General features: G+C 54.3%; 1 long non-coding RNA gene across 1 annotated transcript; it reads left to right on the top strand.

The window, feature by feature from the left end:
• The first annotated feature begins 580 nt into the window (after positions 1–580).
• On the top strand, positions 581–15,257 carry LOC116585684. The gene is made up of 2 exons (XR_004283773.1): positions 581–630; positions 15,159–15,257. It is a non-coding gene; the product is annotated as an uncharacterized LOC116585684 (long non-coding RNA).
• The last annotated feature ends 2,266 nt before the right edge of the window (positions 15,258–17,523 follow it).

Below are 17,523 nucleotides of genomic sequence, written 5' to 3' on the forward strand. Positions count from 1 at the left end.
AAGCAGGAAAAAATATCCAGTGGAAAAAAGACAGTCTCTTCAATAAATGGTGCTGGGAAAATTAGACAGTATGTGTAGAAGAATGAAACTCAACCATTCTCTTACACTGTACACAAAGATAAACTTGGAATGGATAAAAGACCTCAACGTGAGGCAGGAATCCATCAGAATCCTAGAGGAGAACATAGGCAGTAACCTCTTTGACCTTGGCTGCAGCAACTTCTTTCAAGACATGTCTCCAAAGACAAAGGAAACAAAAGCGAAAATGAACTTTTGAGACTTCATCAAGATCAAAAGCTTCTGCACAGCAAAGGAAATAGTCAACAAAACAAAGAGGCAAGCCACAGAACGGGAGAAGATATTTGCAAATGACAGTACAGACAAAGGGCTGATATCCAGGATCTATAAAGAACTCCTCAAATTCAACACACACACAACAGGTAATCATGTCAAAAAATGGGCAGAAGACATGAACAGACACTTCTCCAATGAAGACATACAAATGGCTATCAGACACATGAAAAAATGTTCATCATCACTAGCTCTCAGGGAGATTCAAATTAAAACCACATTGAGATATCACCTTACACCAGTTAGAATGGCCAAAATTAGCAAGACAGGAAACAACATGTGTTGGAGAGGATGTGGAGAAAGGGGAACCCTCTTCCACTGTTGGTGGGAATGCAAGTTGGTGCAGCCTCTCTGGAGAACGGTGTGGAGATTCCTTAAGAAATTAAAAACAGAGCTTCCCTATGACCCTGCCATTGCACTACTGGGTATTTATCCCAAAGATACAGTGAACAGAAGGGCCATCTGTACCCCAATGTTTATAGCAGCAATGGCCACAGTCGCCAAACTGTGGAAAGAACCAAGATGCCCTTCAACGGACGAATGGATAAGGAAGATGTGATCCATATACACTATGGAGTATGATGCCTCCATCAGAAAGGACAAATACCCAACTTTTGTAGCAACATGGACGGGACTGGAGGAGATTATGCTGAGTGAAATAAGTCAGGCAGAGAGAGTCAACCATGATACGGTTTCGCTTACTTGTGGAGCATAACAAATAACGCGGAGGACATGGGGAGATGGAGAGGAGAAGGGAGTTGGGGGAAATAGGAGGGGGAGACAAACCTTGAGAGACTGTGGACCCTTAGAAAGAAACTGAGGGTTTTGGAGGGGTGGGGGTAGGAGGTCGGGGTACCTGGTGGTGGGTATTATAGAGGGCACGGACTGCATGGAGCACTGGGTGTGGTACACAAGCAATGAATTCTGGTACACTGAAAAGAAATGAAAAAAATAAAAATAAATAAATAAACTTTTGCAAACCAAATAAAATCAAATCCTGCAAGTGAAAAAAAAAAAAGTGCAACACAATTGAGCCACAACTTTATGAGAGTGTCACAGCTAATTAAGGACACTGGTCAGGCAGCAGGACCTGAGCCCTGACACTTGGAACAGGGACATTCGGCCAGGAGTCAGGGAGGCTATAATTCTCAGTACCCGCGTCCACCAAAACACTTCTGCCCCCAGAAGCTGCCCATCTTCCCCTGCCTGGGGTTGGTCCTCCCCTTGCCTGGAGAATGTGCGACGTGCGATGACATCTCGACGCCGACTGCAAGACACCGACTCTCCTGGAGGCCCTCGCCCACCCTCTCCTGTTGTGCCCCACCAGGAACTCGAGCCCAGGCAGGCCCGGGGCTGTGGGCGGTCAGCAGCTGTGGGAAGAGAAAAGGCGAGCTGGAGGTACAGGGAGAGAGGACGGAGTGGCCGTTGAGACACTCCCACGCACACCAAAAAGTTGTAAAGTTTTGCCCGTCTATATTGGTAGAAACTACAAAATACGATTAGACATTGATCCTGGGCTGTTGCCTCTTGGGAGAAGAAACGCTGAAGGAGACCTGAGCACGGCAGTCGGCATGGGTGCAGCGAGCAAAGCTCTGAGCTCCTGGTGCTGACTCGAGCCACCAGAAGTGGCACCTACTGTCTACGCAGCTCGTTAACTGAAGCTCTGGCCCAACGGTCCTCTGCCGGGGGCTGAGCTGAGAGCTGAACCTCTCCAGTGTCGTAGAGAAAGGTGCTCAGTGACAGGGAGCCTGGGATGCTGGAATAACACACTTCACGAGATCTGCTCGCCACCCTAGCTGGGGCGTCCTGTTCAACGTCCCATTGAGCATCCTTCTATGGGAGAGACATAGGCATGTCTCCCGAGGGGTTCTGCAGTGGCCGCCCAATAGGCCAAAGGGACAGGGAGGTGTGACAGAGCTTAGCCAGAGGCAAGGGGAGCATGGCCAGTCTGATCAGGGTTCTGTGACTTAGAAAGTCCCTGGTGGTGGTGGGAGTCCATGGAGCTGATGTGCACCTGCTAAGGGCTTCCTTGATTTGCATACATCGAAGGGCTCTAGGCACACAGTTTGGAAGGTGGGGGGGTGGGGGAAGGGGCAACACCCATCGCCCTCAGTGTCACGGACAGGGACATGGCCAAGTGCAGGGTCCCGCCTTGCCCACTATCTCCTCCGTCCCGTGTCTGCTTTGTCATCCTGACTCCTGGGCAACTACGTCGAGCCACTAAGGCAGCCAGTGGCACCGGACTGCTGAGGAGAGCCATGGAGAGGTGTGTGGGATGCCCTCGCCTTTGTGGATCCACGGCCCAGGGTCTTCCGGTGGGCGTCACGGTGCAAGACTTTAGGGGATCGTAGGATGACATGCATGCATTTTGCATGTGGGCATGTGGGAGGGGATGGTGGCCTGCGACCAGCAGAAAGCCAAGATGACCACCACCGAGTCTTCCTTCATGCACTCCCCTCTCCTTCTTCCCCTTGAGCATCGGTGGCCCCGAGACCGTGGAGGAAAGCAAGGCAGGTGGGAAGTCGCTCCCACAGGCATGTTACACGGTGTGAGGCTCTGATTAGAAAGAGGGAAAAGAAGATTCTTGGGCTGTGCTTGAGGGGCTGGAAGGACCTCACGTGGGGAACCCCCGGCCGCTGAGGACGGTCTCGGCCAGCAGCCCACAAGACAGTCCGGCCGTCAAAAGGCACCGGAGCTCTGGAAGAGGAGGAGCTCTGGACCACAGCGGCGGCCCGACACCCGACGGCAGCCCAACACCCGACGGCGGCCCGACACCCGACGGCGGCCCGACACCCGACGGCGGCCTGCCCAGCTCCCCGGGGAGAACCCGGCCCAGCTGTGCCCAGACGCCTCTCGGGAACGGTGAGGCCACCGTGCCGGTTGGAGCCTCTGCATGTGTGGTTGTCTGTCACCCGGCGATACACAGCTGGCACCACGGGCCTGGGGCTGGGCCGGCAGCTCATGTTAGAAAAGAGATGAAAAATTTACATGACGTCGCTGTCAGCAAGGGACGTCCCGTAAAATACCGAGGGAAATGGCCGCGCTCGTCACAGATCTCAGCGAGTTCCGCGGGCACGACCCAGACATTCAAAGATCCGTTGCCTTCCTACGGATTAGGAGCAACGTGTTCCGGGAAACGTGGTGGAGAAGTCCGCTAGCATCAGAAACGACGGTGCACCAGAATAAAGTCACCGAAGCAATAAGAGCCTGTGGAGAATATTCTTTTCCAAGAACTAAAAAATATAATGCGTATTGGGAAAGATCGCCCGTGAGGGAAGGACTCGACGGGACCGACAGGCCCAGGGCTCCCTGACTCCTGCCTTCAGCTTCCTGCGGCTAGAAACAAAACAAAACAAAAACCCACAGGCCTTTAAGAGGAAATTCAAAAAACGGACCCTAAAATTCAAATGTAAACGGAGAGCTATAAGAATAACTCAAAAGTTGAAAAGGAAAGAGTGAAGGCCTCCGCAGCCTGCTGTCACACGTCCCTCAGCTGCGCGGAAACGCGACCGCTGTCACGCCGGCGCACAGAGGGGACCGTCAGAGGAGGAAGAAGCCTGGCAAACAGCAGAGCAAACTTGAGAGGTCAGTGAGGAAACGCTCACCCACTCACGAAAGCCTCCGCCGCAGAAAAACAAAATAAAGCGAGATCTTTACCGACACCACCGCAAAAATGCAGGAAAACAAAACCAGAAGACAACATCAGGTGATCCGGAAAGAGCCTTGAAAAGGCAACGCATAGAGTCCAGGTGAAACGTGGATGAAACGGACTTCTTGAAATTCCGAAACTTCTTTATGACCAAAAACACCCTTGGGACATCCTGAGAGAAGCTGTCTGCATCGTCCGTAACTGGGAATAAAGGGTGAATATCCAAAACACGTGAAGAGCGTCATCTGCGTTCTAAGAAGCGTGCGGAGAACTGAGCCTCGACCCAGAAAGCTCGCGCCCTCCTGGGAGTGAAGGAAGCACCAGTTCCCGCGCTCTCGTTCAGGTGCCCCTGTCGCGGCTGTCACCTTCAAGCCTGACCCCAACGCGAGCGGAGAGGTGGGGGGCGGGGGGGCGGGCACCCCTGGGCGCACCTTTGGCTCAGCAACACCAGTCCCGGGGACGCCCCCGGGAAAGCGCGAGCTCCCCTGTGCGTCCGGTCGCTGGGGTCCTCTGCTGTCCCAGGAAAGCAACACCGAAGCGGGGGGCGCTCATCGAACGTCCCACAGAGACATACTCACTTCCTGACCCCCGGGCCTGTGAACGCTGGTTTATGGGAAAAGGGTGACGTTCCCTTATATGGCAAAAGACAGCATCACGTTCGAGATGCTGAGAAGAGCTTCTTGGGACCATCCGGGTGACGCAGTCTCGTGTGTCCTTACGGGGGATGCAGAGAGGCAGGGGACAGACCACAGAGAGGAGCCCACGTGACCGTGGGTGGACGCTGGAGGGGGCAGAACGGGCCCATCCCTGGAGCCTCGGGAGGGACCACGGCCCTGCCGGCATCGAGACGTTGGACTCTGGGCTCCCAACGGTAAGACGGTGTCCAGCTGACCGTGGCGTGGCACTAGCTACACTGGCCTGGGGAGCGAGTCCAGTCCCCTGTGCTCGCAGTGTGCAGACGGCTGCACTCGGGGGCAGTTCTCCGACATTCTCCGGCTTTGTCAGAGCGGCTCTCTGCATTGCCAGGTGCGCACGTTGTTACACGAGGCCCATGGGCGCCCAGGAACTGTGCCCGGGCAAGGAAAGTGTAAGACCTCGAGGCGCGTGGGCAGCACGGGCTCCGAGGACGGACCCCAGGACCGCCATCCATCCGGAGTGACTTACTTGCACAAGTGAACTGAAAGTCTGAAGCAAACGCTTGTGTCAGCTCCTTTAAGGGGGAAAGTTGTGGTTTATGATACTATCCTCTGATTTCCTGTAGTCTTGGGTTTTTTTTCCAAATCAGAAAAGTAAGGATAAACAATAATGATAAAACTGTGCGTTACTCCCAAACTGATTCATTCCCCTGCAGAACATTTAAAATCCTCCCGTACCGACGTTTTGACAAACACGGCTGCGGGAACCCTGCTTCACAACTCTGAGAACGGAGTGTCAGGCGCTCGCGATGCGGCATCCGTCGTCCTCGGTCTGCTCAGTCGCTCCGACCCTGTTGCTCTTCTCATGTCCTCATCACACACCATTCATCTCAGTTACATCTCTGAAAACTCCGATCCCGATCGCCCGCTCCCCGCTCTTCTGAACTCTTTAATAATGATCCCGGCAACGGCATATCAGAATGGAAATTGCTTCGGAAGAACGTCGTAATAAATACGCGTCAGGCACATTACATAGGGTTTGCTTACTTTTGATTTAAAAAGACAACATTTAATCTAAGAACTCGGCGCTGGGAGCGTTCATCTTGTGCGTCCGGAGCGCGGGAGGAAATGCAGGTCGGGGAGAAGTGAGCGTCTCCCTCCTCGCCGTTCCACGGTCCCCGGTGGCCATTCGCCTCGCGAACAGCAGGCTCGCGCCCCGGGCGAATGTGGACGCGAACCGCTGGCGCCCATCCTCCTCGGGCACATGGCGGCAGCTGGGGGCAACCGGGGTCTTGAGGGAGAAGAACATCTGTGGGGCGTCTGTGACCCCAAGGGCGGGTGGGAGACGGGTCCGTGACAGGTTGAACCAGGGTGGGGTTTTCTGCACGAGGAGTCGCTGTGACGTGTGCCGTCAGGTCTGGACACTGGTTGTATTTGGGGATGTCTGACTGCAAAGGAATTGATTTGAATGCTGTGGAAATGGTGTTTGTGCATTTTCCACGGGGACACCAGAAGACGGGTCCACACGTCTCTTCTTTCTGGGACGGCAGGAGGTTCCTGCCCAGTGTTTAATGACAAAGCACAAAATGGAGAATTTTGAAGAGAAAGGAATCTCAGTAGTTATCAGTTCCAACTCCCTCACTTCACGGAGACACGGAGGCCCACAGATAAAGCAGCCTGGGGGGCTGAGCTGTCTGCACCCTGTGTTCCCCGGCCAGGCAGTGCCTCCAGAGTCATAGCAGGCACAGCTCTGGGCCTTTGTCTTGCCGTCCCGGTGAGCCACGGCCCTGCTAGTCCGGATTATTGCGGGAACGTCGTAGCCCCTTGTCCTGATGGCTGCCGTTTCCTCGATTCTTACCTAAACCATGATTATCCTTAGAAGATCAAAGTCTGAACTGATCTCTTTTATACTTAAAACCTTCCATGGCCCCAGATCATCCCGGACTAAAGTCACAAATGCCAACACGGACCACGGAGCCCTTGTTCCCAGCCAGTGTGCGTCTCCTACCGGCCCATAGTTCTGGCCCAGTGCCCAGCCCCACCAGCCCGCCAAATGCTGCCCTGTGCCCTCGGCCCTCCCGTAGGGTGTGTGCCGCTCCCTGAGGCCAGACAGTTCCCACGCCCACAAGCACTTCTGCCTGGACTGACCGCGGTCCCCGCCTGGCTTGACTCCTGTGGTCCCAGGATCTCCCTGATTCCCCAAAGCTGCCCCAGTACCAACACTGACCAGCACCCCGCTGGCTGATGGTGCTGCTCCCAGGCACAAAGCCCAGCCCTGCTGGCCGCAGAGGCAGGCAGTGACCGAGACCCACGCTGACAGTCCCTCACAGTCTGGATCCTGGGGGACCTACACCAGTAGCGGCTCCTGCTGGCTGGCTGGGGGCTCTGAAGCACACGTTTAGAGAGGTGACCATCTTTCCCCTCTGCATGCTCTCTCTGGGCCCGGGCTACCTGGGGCGGCCCCCACACTGACCACGGGGGAGAAAGGGAGAGAGGGACCCTGGCGACAGTCTGAGTCCCAGGTTCCCCGGTGTGAGCCCGGCTTCTGGGATCCTGCCAGCCTGCGTTGGGTTGTGTCCCTGTCGCCGCAAGTGCAATGACCATGCCACTTGCCCAATGCCTGGCTCTTCTCTTTCCAGACTCTGCAACCGCCTGCCTCCGGCCCCATCCGCGCGAGACCTTCTGGGGCGGCCCACGCCTGCTCTGCAGGGTGTCTGGCATGTGGAATGGGCCGTCGGGAAGAGCTTGCCGCATCCAGGGAGCAGAGAGGGTGATGGCGGGAGGCAGGGAGGGAACCATCGGATAGACACTGGAGGAGCCTCCTGTGGGTGGACAGCCGGACCTCCGGCGCAGCCTGACTGGGCCACTAGCCCAGCCGGTGCTCCCACCCACGCCCGGGGCCCCACTGTGCAAGGAGGGACCTCGAGGAAAAGGCCTCCAGACGCCACAGAGCCCCGGTGCAATTCTGTGAAACGGGAGTGAGCCAAGCAGGGGGCATTTCTGGGCGGCTTCCTGGTAGGGGTGCCGCGGCCGAGACGCAGAGCTGGAGAGAAGGGCTGGGCCGGGCATTTCTGAATGAAACGTTAGGAAATGTCTGTCTTCTATGAGGTTAATAGTAATAAATCTGTGAGGACCCTTACCGTCCAGGCTCCGAGTCCCTGAACAGCGTCTGTGGGACAGAGGGTGAGGGGATGGGGGACTGTCAGATTGGGGTCCGAGGAGCACGTGGCTGTGCCCGATGACGTCGCCCCGGATGTCTGTCCGTCTTGCATCCCTGCGGCAGGAGCAGGCCCCACCTCAGACAGCAGGTGGGGGACGCAGACCAGGGAGGAAGGCGGCCGGTGGGGACATCCCGCTCCTGCCCTGGTCCAGGTAAAGCAGCCCTCACGGGTCGGGGAAGGAAACGGGAAGTTTGTCCTTCACTGACATCCTCCTCTTGGTTAACCTTGCTTTTTCCCTGAAACCAAAATGAATTTTTGTGCAAGGAGTGGCTCCACCTGATTTCACAAGATTTGGGGAGAAGGCAAGATTAGCGGCAGGAAAGACCAATATAATAACAATTTGATTTAAAATTCAATAAAATAGACATTCAATGTAGGTATTTACAGTCAAGTAAGTTCCAGATAGCAGAGTCACCAAAAGCCACGAGGCTCGTGGGCACTGAGGTGCATGTCCTAAGCCTTTTCCCGTGTTCAGGACAGCGACTGACCAGCACGATGACCGGCTCGTCTCCCCATGCCCAGCCTTGGTGAGACAAGCCTCGGGCTCTCGTGTCTTATATACTGAGCTTCCCCAGGTCCCCTGTGCCTGGGCAGAACTCCTCCCGGCCCTGCTGGTGTGGGGCAGAGGGTCTGAGCACTCACGTGTCCCCCCAGTCCCCTGTCCCCTGGACCCCACCCAAGAGGGTGCCAAGCTGTGCACAACGGGACAGCCAATTTAAGAAGCAGGGTACAGATAAAGGGTCACACCGCACACCTGGTAGGACCCCTGCTAGAGAGAGACCACATCCTTTCCAGTAGAAGATGGCCAGTCCCTAACCCGCCAGCGCCAGGCATCTTTTGAAATGGTGGTTGCCTCTCATTTGATCTTTGCATGGACAAGCAGGGGACACTTTGTCAGTGTGGCTTTGGTTTTGCCTAAGACTCTGGTTATACCTGGTCCTTTGAACTCAGGGAGGGCGTGGACATCTTCCAGACGGTAGCAGCTGACCATGCGCACCTCACCGACAAGAATGACTGCATCCATGCAGCCGTCCGAGGCGCACGGAGATCCTTCTCCCGCAGTCGCTCGATGATTCTCCCGAAGCCTTGTGCAGTCCTGAGTCACAGCCACGACCCCTGACACACGCCACCACACTCACCACAGACTGCCTTGCTCACCAGCAGAAGAGTCTGGACCCCTGAGCCCAGGAAAGGCAGCCCGGTGACAGGGCCCCCCCTCGTGCCCAGAAAGGGTTCGGGTGGAGAGAACACAGCCCCCACATCTTTGAACATGGGGAGACCAAGCCCCGGCCTATGGGAAACACGGAAGGAAAACGCAGCAAAACGAGGAATTGAGGGACCAGGCGAGCGGCTGGTACGGGGCGCTGTCTCTGCGCGACTCGGGCTGTTTGCAAGCCAGGAGGTGGTCGTGCTTGAACGTGGAGCTCGTGATGCTCTGGCCAGGCCTGTCTCCCCAGCTCCCGGCCCGGATCTCGCCAGCAGCCAGGAGCAGCAGCCTCCCCTCGCCCGGCGCAGGGTCCGCGGGAGCCACCAACTCGCAGACCACAAAGAGGGGGTCAGGAGCGTTCTGCCCCCTGCTCATCCAGTGCCTCGGCTGCTGGCTACGGGCGGTCCAACGTCTCCTGGAAACCACAAAAAGACTTCAAAATCAAACCTTTCCCTGGAGAGGTGGAGAAACGCCGGCCTCTAGCTTCATTACTCGGCGAGAGCGCGCAGACTCCTTCCCAGGCCAATTACTCCTGTCTGAACTTCAAACACTGAACAACAAAAATTAATTCAATGGGAACTAGCTCAAAACTCGATCACACCGCCAAGAAATAAGCCGCTGCTCCGAAATCAATACCGCTTAACCCGGGGCGTTCGCGCCGCTGCACGGTGGGGAGGTGCCCGGCCGCCTGCGGTGGGTCCCAGGGGCCGCGAGGACCCAGACGCACGGTGGCCACCCCAGGAAGTGAGGACGGCCGTGCCCAGGGAGCCGGAGCCGGCCCGATGGGGGTGTGCTGGCGCCCCTCCTCCGGCCACGGGAGAAGGGACATCACCACCACCGCACAGCACCAAGCAGCAGCTTTCTCCCCTCAAGTTCGTTCAAAACCAAACCCTAAAATAACGCTGTAAGAAGACAAAGCTCCTGAAACAGGCGGAGGAATGAGTAACGCCGTCGGCGGTCGACTGTGGGACACAGGCTGTTGGGAGAGCCGCTCCCACCCTCCGCCCCCGATGACCCCTGCAGTCCTGCTCCGCGATGCCACGGTCAGGGCCACACCCCGCCCGGACCAGCAGGGCTCCCCTCTGCGACTCGGGTGCGGCGAGTGCGTCAGCCGCGCGACCAGTGTGGGACAGGGCACGGAGAAGGTGCAGAAGGGCTCTGAGCGGAGCCGGCAGTGAGCGCCGCACCGACACAGGAAGCGCATGTGAGTGCGGGCACCACGGTCCGATGGCGCAGGTGCTCCCACCCCCGTCGGCTGGCCTAGTTCGTCATATGGGTCCGCCCGCCTGGGCCTCGGTGCCCAGGTATGAGGTCAAGCATTATCCCAGGTGATTCTATGAAGATGCTTTTTGGATGAGATTAACATTCAAAGTGACGAGCTCTGAGTGCCCCTGACGCGGGTGGGCCTCATCCAATCAGTTGGAGGCCTGGCTAGAGCAGGGGCTGACCTCCCCGGGCCAGGAATTCCCAAGAAGGAATCCTGCCAGGAGGCAGCCCGTGGCCATGGCAGCCTTCCCCGGGTGTCCTGCCTGCTGGCCCAGCCACAGACTTCGGACTCCTCGGCCTCCCCCATTACAGGAGCTAATTTCCTGAAATCTCTCTCTCTCTCTCTCTCTCTCTGTTGCCCTCTTGGTGGGTAGAGAGACAGGGGTAGGGACATCCTTAAATGGGATCCGGTGGTTTTCAACCATGTAACTCCACACTGGGTATTTGGAGCTCTGCCCCAGTGCCCGGGACCACCCCTGGTTCTGGTTCTGGCTGGCCCCGGGCCGGCCCTCGTGCTGGGCCCATCCCCACCCCACGGCACTCCTCCCGGGAAGTACGGCTCCATCCCACCGGGTGTGCAGGGCAGGGGCGAGGGTGGGTGGCTCCGTGGGGAGGGCTGGGCTTCTCAGCCAGGACCCACGCGACGGTGTCAACAGCCCCGGGGGAGGAGAGACGTTGGGAAAAGAGTCATGAGATGGGGCTCAGGATCACGTCGATGGAAATGAACTGGAGGACGCCCTCTGGCTGGGGAGCCATGCTCCAGTGTCACGGGGGCCCCACTGGGATGCTTGGGGCCGAGGGCAGGAGGAGAACACTGTGGCTCCCACGTCTGAAACAGTGCGGGACACTGGGAACGGGTCAAAGCCAACACCAGCTCGATTACTTGGGTTGCACACATGAGACGCTCTAGGTGGTTCCTTTCATTGAGAAAAAAAAATCAGCACCGGTGACAGGACAAGCTTGGGGAACAGACGGGTTTCTCGGTGAGGGGTGAAGATTCTGAGACCAGAAATAGCTGTTTTCTCAGATTGGTGTAAGCTGGGCACATGAACATGTCGGGGCCATGAGTGCTGGGGGTGAGCGCCCTGCGGCCCAGCACCCTGGACCAGGCGGGAGTGGCAGGGACACGGGGCAGCATGTGACCTCGACCCTCAGAGCTTCCTGGCAAGAAGGCTGGTTTGTCTGACTTTGTCGGGTTTGTGTTCTTATTTCCGCTGGGTGCCTGGGTAAGAGAGTGCGAGCTGGGACCCCACAAACTTTCTGCGCCAACAGGAGGGGAGTCTGGAGGGCGCGGGAGGAAGAGGTTGTCGGCCAGGTCGGGTGTCGCCGGGGAGAAGCCCGCGGGTTAGCCCTCTCCCCAGAAAGAACCCACCTGCCCAAATGCAGGGTGCTGGGGCAGATTCGGGACCAGCGGGGACACAGGGAAGCCGAAAAGGTCACACATGGGGAAGGCTAGGGCAGGACCCTGGGGCAGAAGCCCGGGCTCACAGGCACGGGGACGCGTCCGTCTGGAAGGCTCCAGAATGTCCGCAAGGGAGTGCGGAAGCAGAAAAGCAGCAGCCGCTCGATGCTCAAGGAAGACAAGAGAGGAGGCCGGTGAGCTGAGGCACGGCCAGGGTCCCTCCAGGCGAGGCAGGTGCTGCTGCGACCCTGCAAGCCCCTCCCTCCCCACCATCCAGGCTGGGATTTCCAGCTGCAAAGGCAGGAGTCCTCGCTGAGCCCTGCTGCCTCTCGGGGACGGGGTGCTCAACCGTGGGGCCGGGGAGCCGCCTAGAAGGACGTCAGGACTCCAGCACATGTGGCCGTGACTCCCATCGCTGTCATGACCGGCTTGGCGCACTCGTCCGCCGTCCCGGTGCCAGGCCCCCTCTGTTCGCGCCCAGCCGTCCCCCCGGGAGGGAGCTGGGCCGGGCGTGGCCTTGCTGGGGGCTCACAGGTGGGCACGCAGATGGCATCTCGTTCTGGAAGAGAGAACTGATAACAGATTAAGTCTGAGAACGTTGAGGCAGCTAAACAGATTACAGAATAGTCAGCCGATTAAGGAATTTGTGATTATTTTAAGCACAAGTATAAAGAAAACAGCGCTCCTGTGATGGTAAATGAAAGGTGACACCCAAGCGCTCGCTCCAGTATGTCCTCACTTTGACGCTTTTGTTTATATTTTATGGAAAAAAAAAAAAAGGAGAAAACCAGCATTTGTCCCAATGAAAATATTAATGTCTGGTTACTTCTATTTTTATGCTTTCCTCTGATCTCTACAGAGCCAAGAGATACCATTTTTAAAACAAGAATAAAGGCTGTGCTTGTTTAAACACAAGAAGAAAGGAAGAAAGAGAGCCGGCGTCTGTGGCCGCTGTGGACGGTGCTCAGAGCCCTGCTCCCGCCTCCCGCCCGTACGTTTCCTGGCCGGTAGCTGTGTGGACAAGTGTGAGCATGGTGCACACTCTCAGTGCTGCCCACTGCCTTGGGCAGGGTGTCTCTCCAAGGGCTGCTGCAGCTTTTCCTGGGGACCAGTGTCCGGGCGGGCGGGTGGGCAGGAACCTTTGATGGGGAAGTGAGGCAGGTGCCCCTCCTGAGAGGGTTTCGGCGCTGTGAAGCAGTGAGTTCTTCCAGCCACGTGCTAAGTCAGGGGAGCTGCCCACACACCCTCCTGGGAGGGGGCCGCCCCCTGCCTCGCCCTGTGTCCCATGTCAGACAGAACTCATATGGGGGGAGCTGGAGGAGGAAACATCTGCACTCTAAGGGCATCAAGTTATTGTCTGAAAGCACAAGTGAGGAAAAAATGTTTGTGTCTCTTTCTGAAAGTTATCATCTCGGAAGGGAGTGCTGTCTGCAGGGAACCAGGGACCCCGGGGCGGTCTCCTCTTGTCCCAATGGGGCTGACAGAATGAAGAAAGAACAAGTAAGAAGGCAGTCATGAGTGGCGTCCACACCCCAGAGGGGAGCCATGCTCTGAGTCTTCCCAGGACTCTAGAGGGACGTTGAAGCCAGCGAGTCCTGTGGGAACGGCCTGGCCCTGGGGCCGGCCCTGCAGCTGAGTCCTCTCCACCCCCTCCTCCTGCCGGCCTTACACATCACATGCCCACTGGCGCTGGAAAGACAGGCGTGTACGGCAGAAGAATCACATCCTCACACCCCAAATAGCAAACAGAACTATTTTTGGATGCCCTCAGCTCTCTTTCCCTGGCTTGGAAACAAAGACATCTTTCTAAAATAACCACATGCACAACCCTAACACACTAAACACAGCTTGCTCTGGGCATCTGTTCCAGCATGTTGGTGTGGTTTCACTTTGTAGATTTAAGAAGCAATTTCTTCTTTCTTCAAAAATAAAAGCTCACAACTATAAGTGCCTCTAGCGGCTCATTAGAGCCATACAGTAAGAATGGTGTTTCCTGGAATAAATAACTTGGAAAAGAGAGATGAAGTGAGGATCCAGACAGAGACGGTGATGTGAATAAAGACCCCACTACCTTCTCTTCCATGCAGCACTAAGGAAGCCAGAGAAAGAGAAAGTAAGCTCTCACCCCCATTCACAATTTCACCAAAAACCATGGGATACCTAAGAGCAAACCTAACTAAAGAAGTAAAAGATCTGTATTTTGAAAAGTATAAAACACTGAGGTAAGAAATTGAAGAGGACATGAAGAAATGGAGAGACATTCCATGTTCATGGATTAGAACAAGAAATATGGTTCAAATGTCTATGCTACCCAAAGCAATCTGAAGATTTAATGCAATCCCTATCAAAATACCACCAGCATTTCTCACAGAGCTGGAACAAACTATCCTAAAATTTGTACGGAACCACCTACAAAAGGGAGGGAAGAGAGAGGGCCTCTATTTATGATTTGTGCTTTTTTCTTATTCATGGTATTTCCAAGACCAGGCAAGTTATCATAATCTTCCTAAAAGAGGTACACAATTCCACCTAAGAATTACAGTTTTCCTAAACCAGTGAAAAAGCAAAGTTTCCAATAGACCCTGAGTAGCCAGAGGAATGTTGAAAAAGAAAACCAAACCTGGTAGCATCACAATTCTGGACTTCAAGCTCTATTACAAAGCTGTCATCATCAAGACAGCATGGTACTGGCACAAAAACAAACACATAGATCAATGAGACAGAATAGAGAACCCAGAAATAGATCCTCAGCTCTATGGTCAACTAATCTTCGACAAAGCAGGAAAAAAAAAAAAAAAAGAATGTCCAATGGAAAAAAAGCAGCCTCTTCTACAAATGGTGTTGGGAAAATTGGACAGCCACATGCACAAGAAGGAAACTTTACACTTTATTGCACCATACACAAAAATAGATTCAAAATGCAGGAAAAACCTAAGTGTAAGACAAGAAATTATCAAAATCCCAGAGGAAAAGAAGGCAGTAACTTCTTTGACATGAGTCATAGAAATGTCTTTCTAGATATATCTCCTGAGGCAAGGCAAACAAAATCGAAATTAAGCTACTGGAACTACATCAAAATAAAATTTTCTGCAAAAAAAAAAAAAGTTTCTGCAAAACAATCAACAGAACTAAAAGACAACATATGGAGTGGGAGAAGATATTTGCAACTGAGATTTCTGATAAAGAGTTCATATCCAAAAATCTACAAAGAACTTCTCAAGTTCACTACCCAAAAAACAAATAACCTGATTAAGAAATGGGCAAAAGGCATGAACAGACATGTCTCCAAAGAAGACATCCCAATGAGTAACAGACACATGAAAAGATGTTCCTCATCACACATTATCAGGAAATGCAGATCAAAACCACAATGAGATATCACCTCACACCTGGAAAAATGACTAAAATTAACAAATCAGGAAACAAGGTATTGGCGAGGATGCCGAAAAAGGGGAGCCCTGGAGTACTGTTGGTGGGAATGCAAATTGGTGCATCCATTCTGGAAAACAGCATGGCGTTTCCTCAAGTAGTTAAAAATAGAGCTGCCCTAGGACCCACCAATTGCATGACTAGGTATTTATCCAAAGGATACAAAAATACTGATTCAAAGGAACGCATATACCCCAACATTTATAGTAGCATTATCTAAAGTCGCAAAACAATGGAAGGAGCCCAACAGTCCACTGACGAATGAATGGACAAGGAAGATGTGGTCTATATATAGCATGGACTATTACTCAGCCATCAAAAGAATGAAATCTTTCCATTGAGAACCATGTGGATGGAGCTAGAATGTATTATGCTAAGTGGAATAAGTCAAAGAAAGACAAATACCATATGATTTCATGCACATGTGGAATTTAGGAAACAAAACAACTGAGCAAAGGGAAAATCAAAAGAGAGAGAGAAAACCAAGCACGGAGTCTCAGCTACAGTGGACAGACATACTGGGTCACTAGTGGGGTGGGATGGGGGAAACAGGTGGTGGGGACTCACGAGCGCAGCTGTCAGAGTGGGGAACCCCAGGTGACGTACGGAAGCACTGAATCACTGTATTACACACACAAAACTAATACCATACTGTATGTTAACTACAATGAAATTTAAATAAAACCTTTTAAAAATTACAATATCTTCTCAAGGTGTTCTCAGCTGGGTCGCTGATTTAGGTCCTGAAATTTAAAGGTCAGTGCCCACTTAACTGGGCACAACCCTTGCCACCACAGCTGCAAGCCAGCCAGCTTTGCCTGGCCTCTCTTGCTCACCCGGCCACCATCACAGGCTGCCCAGTGTCATTTCCAGCCCCCACATCAGATTCCAACACCAGTCTTAGGACACATATGACCTGAAAGATTTCCAGAATGGAACAGAAGACATGCCAACTGCTCATTGACCTGGGGACTAGGAAGTGAACAGGAAACAGTCTCCCATGCTCGCTCAGCTGGAGGGGGCTCAGGGTCCGGAATGCTCCTCTCTGACCTTCAGAGTCAAGCCTGTCATCCTCTGCTGTCTGTCCTGCATCAGACCAGGTGTCCCTACCCTACCCCACCGTCCTTGCAGATTCACAGCAACTCTCCCTGTCCTGAGACCGTCCCCTGCATGGGGGAGTCCAGTCTCGACCTACCAGACGCCAGTCACACCTATGCTGCCTTCCCCAATTTAGACAACGCACAATGTCGCCAGACATTGCTAATGCCCCTCGGGATGGGGGTGCGGAGAGCAAAGCCACCTGCAGCTGAGAAGCACTGATTCAACCTACAGCCAGACCTTGCAGTAATAGACGGGGTCCCCGTGTGCACGAACCGCACCATGCTGCCTCCTTACCAGGCTGCGGAGAGACCAGGCTCCTTGTGTCCAAGCTAAGGAAGAAAACAAAGTGAGCTAAGTAAAATGAAGGATAGAAGATAGACGGACAGCTAGACAGACAGGCAGACGACGGATGAAGAGACCCACAGACGGACAGACCGAGGAGCGATATCCCCTAATGGGCAGATGGACGGGAAGGTGGCGGCTGGCGTGGATTTAAAGCCGGTAACGGTGCAGGAAGAAATAGAAGTTATTGTATTATCCCTGCTCCATGCTTGAGAATCTAAGTTTATACGGAAACCTGAAGAAAATCAAACGATTTTGTGCTTTTCTGCCCCATTTTGGCACTGACATGAATCCTAACTTAACCCAACTTAGGCCCTAGCTTCGAAACGTCTAGAAAACGTCACTTAGACAATCCAGGACTGTAGACCCGGCACTTTTTTGCTACCATGCATCTCCTAGGAAAGCAAACATGGGCCAAGAAGCTTCCCTCCTCCGAGCGGCCTCACCTCCCACCTGCCCTGAGACCTCCTTCTGCAGCGGATCAGATCCTCCCGCAGCTTCCACTGGCCAGAATGACTTATCAGGGCCTTCGGGCAGCTGCTGGGCTGTTACCTGCCTTGAAACCCTGTGGGGTGTTGGACTCAGCCCCTCCCTCTTCCCACCTGTGCTGCTCAGGTGCTCAAGTGGTCTTCCCAGGAGACCCCAGGGCACTGCGTCCTGCCCTCCTGTGGCCGGACACACAGAGGCTTTGCTGAGCTCCCCTCACTTCTTGGACCAGCATCCCTGTCTTCCGCGTCCATCCCACCATTTCTCTAATGGAAATACCAGCAAAACACAACTTAATGGTACATCTTCCAAAATTATTGTGCTGCTCCCAATGATGTACGGAAATAATAGGCAGAAGCAGGGACCGGAGAGACAAAGCAAAATGTTTGCTGTAAATTCCAGATGCGAACCCCTGGACGGTGGGAAGGTAATAA

The sequence above is a fragment of the Mustela erminea genome, chromosome 3, assembly GCF_009829155.1.
Source record: "Mustela erminea isolate mMusErm1 chromosome 3, mMusErm1.Pri, whole genome shotgun sequence".
In the NCBI taxonomy this organism is placed as follows: Eukaryota; Metazoa; Chordata; class Mammalia; order Carnivora; family Mustelidae; genus Mustela; species Mustela erminea.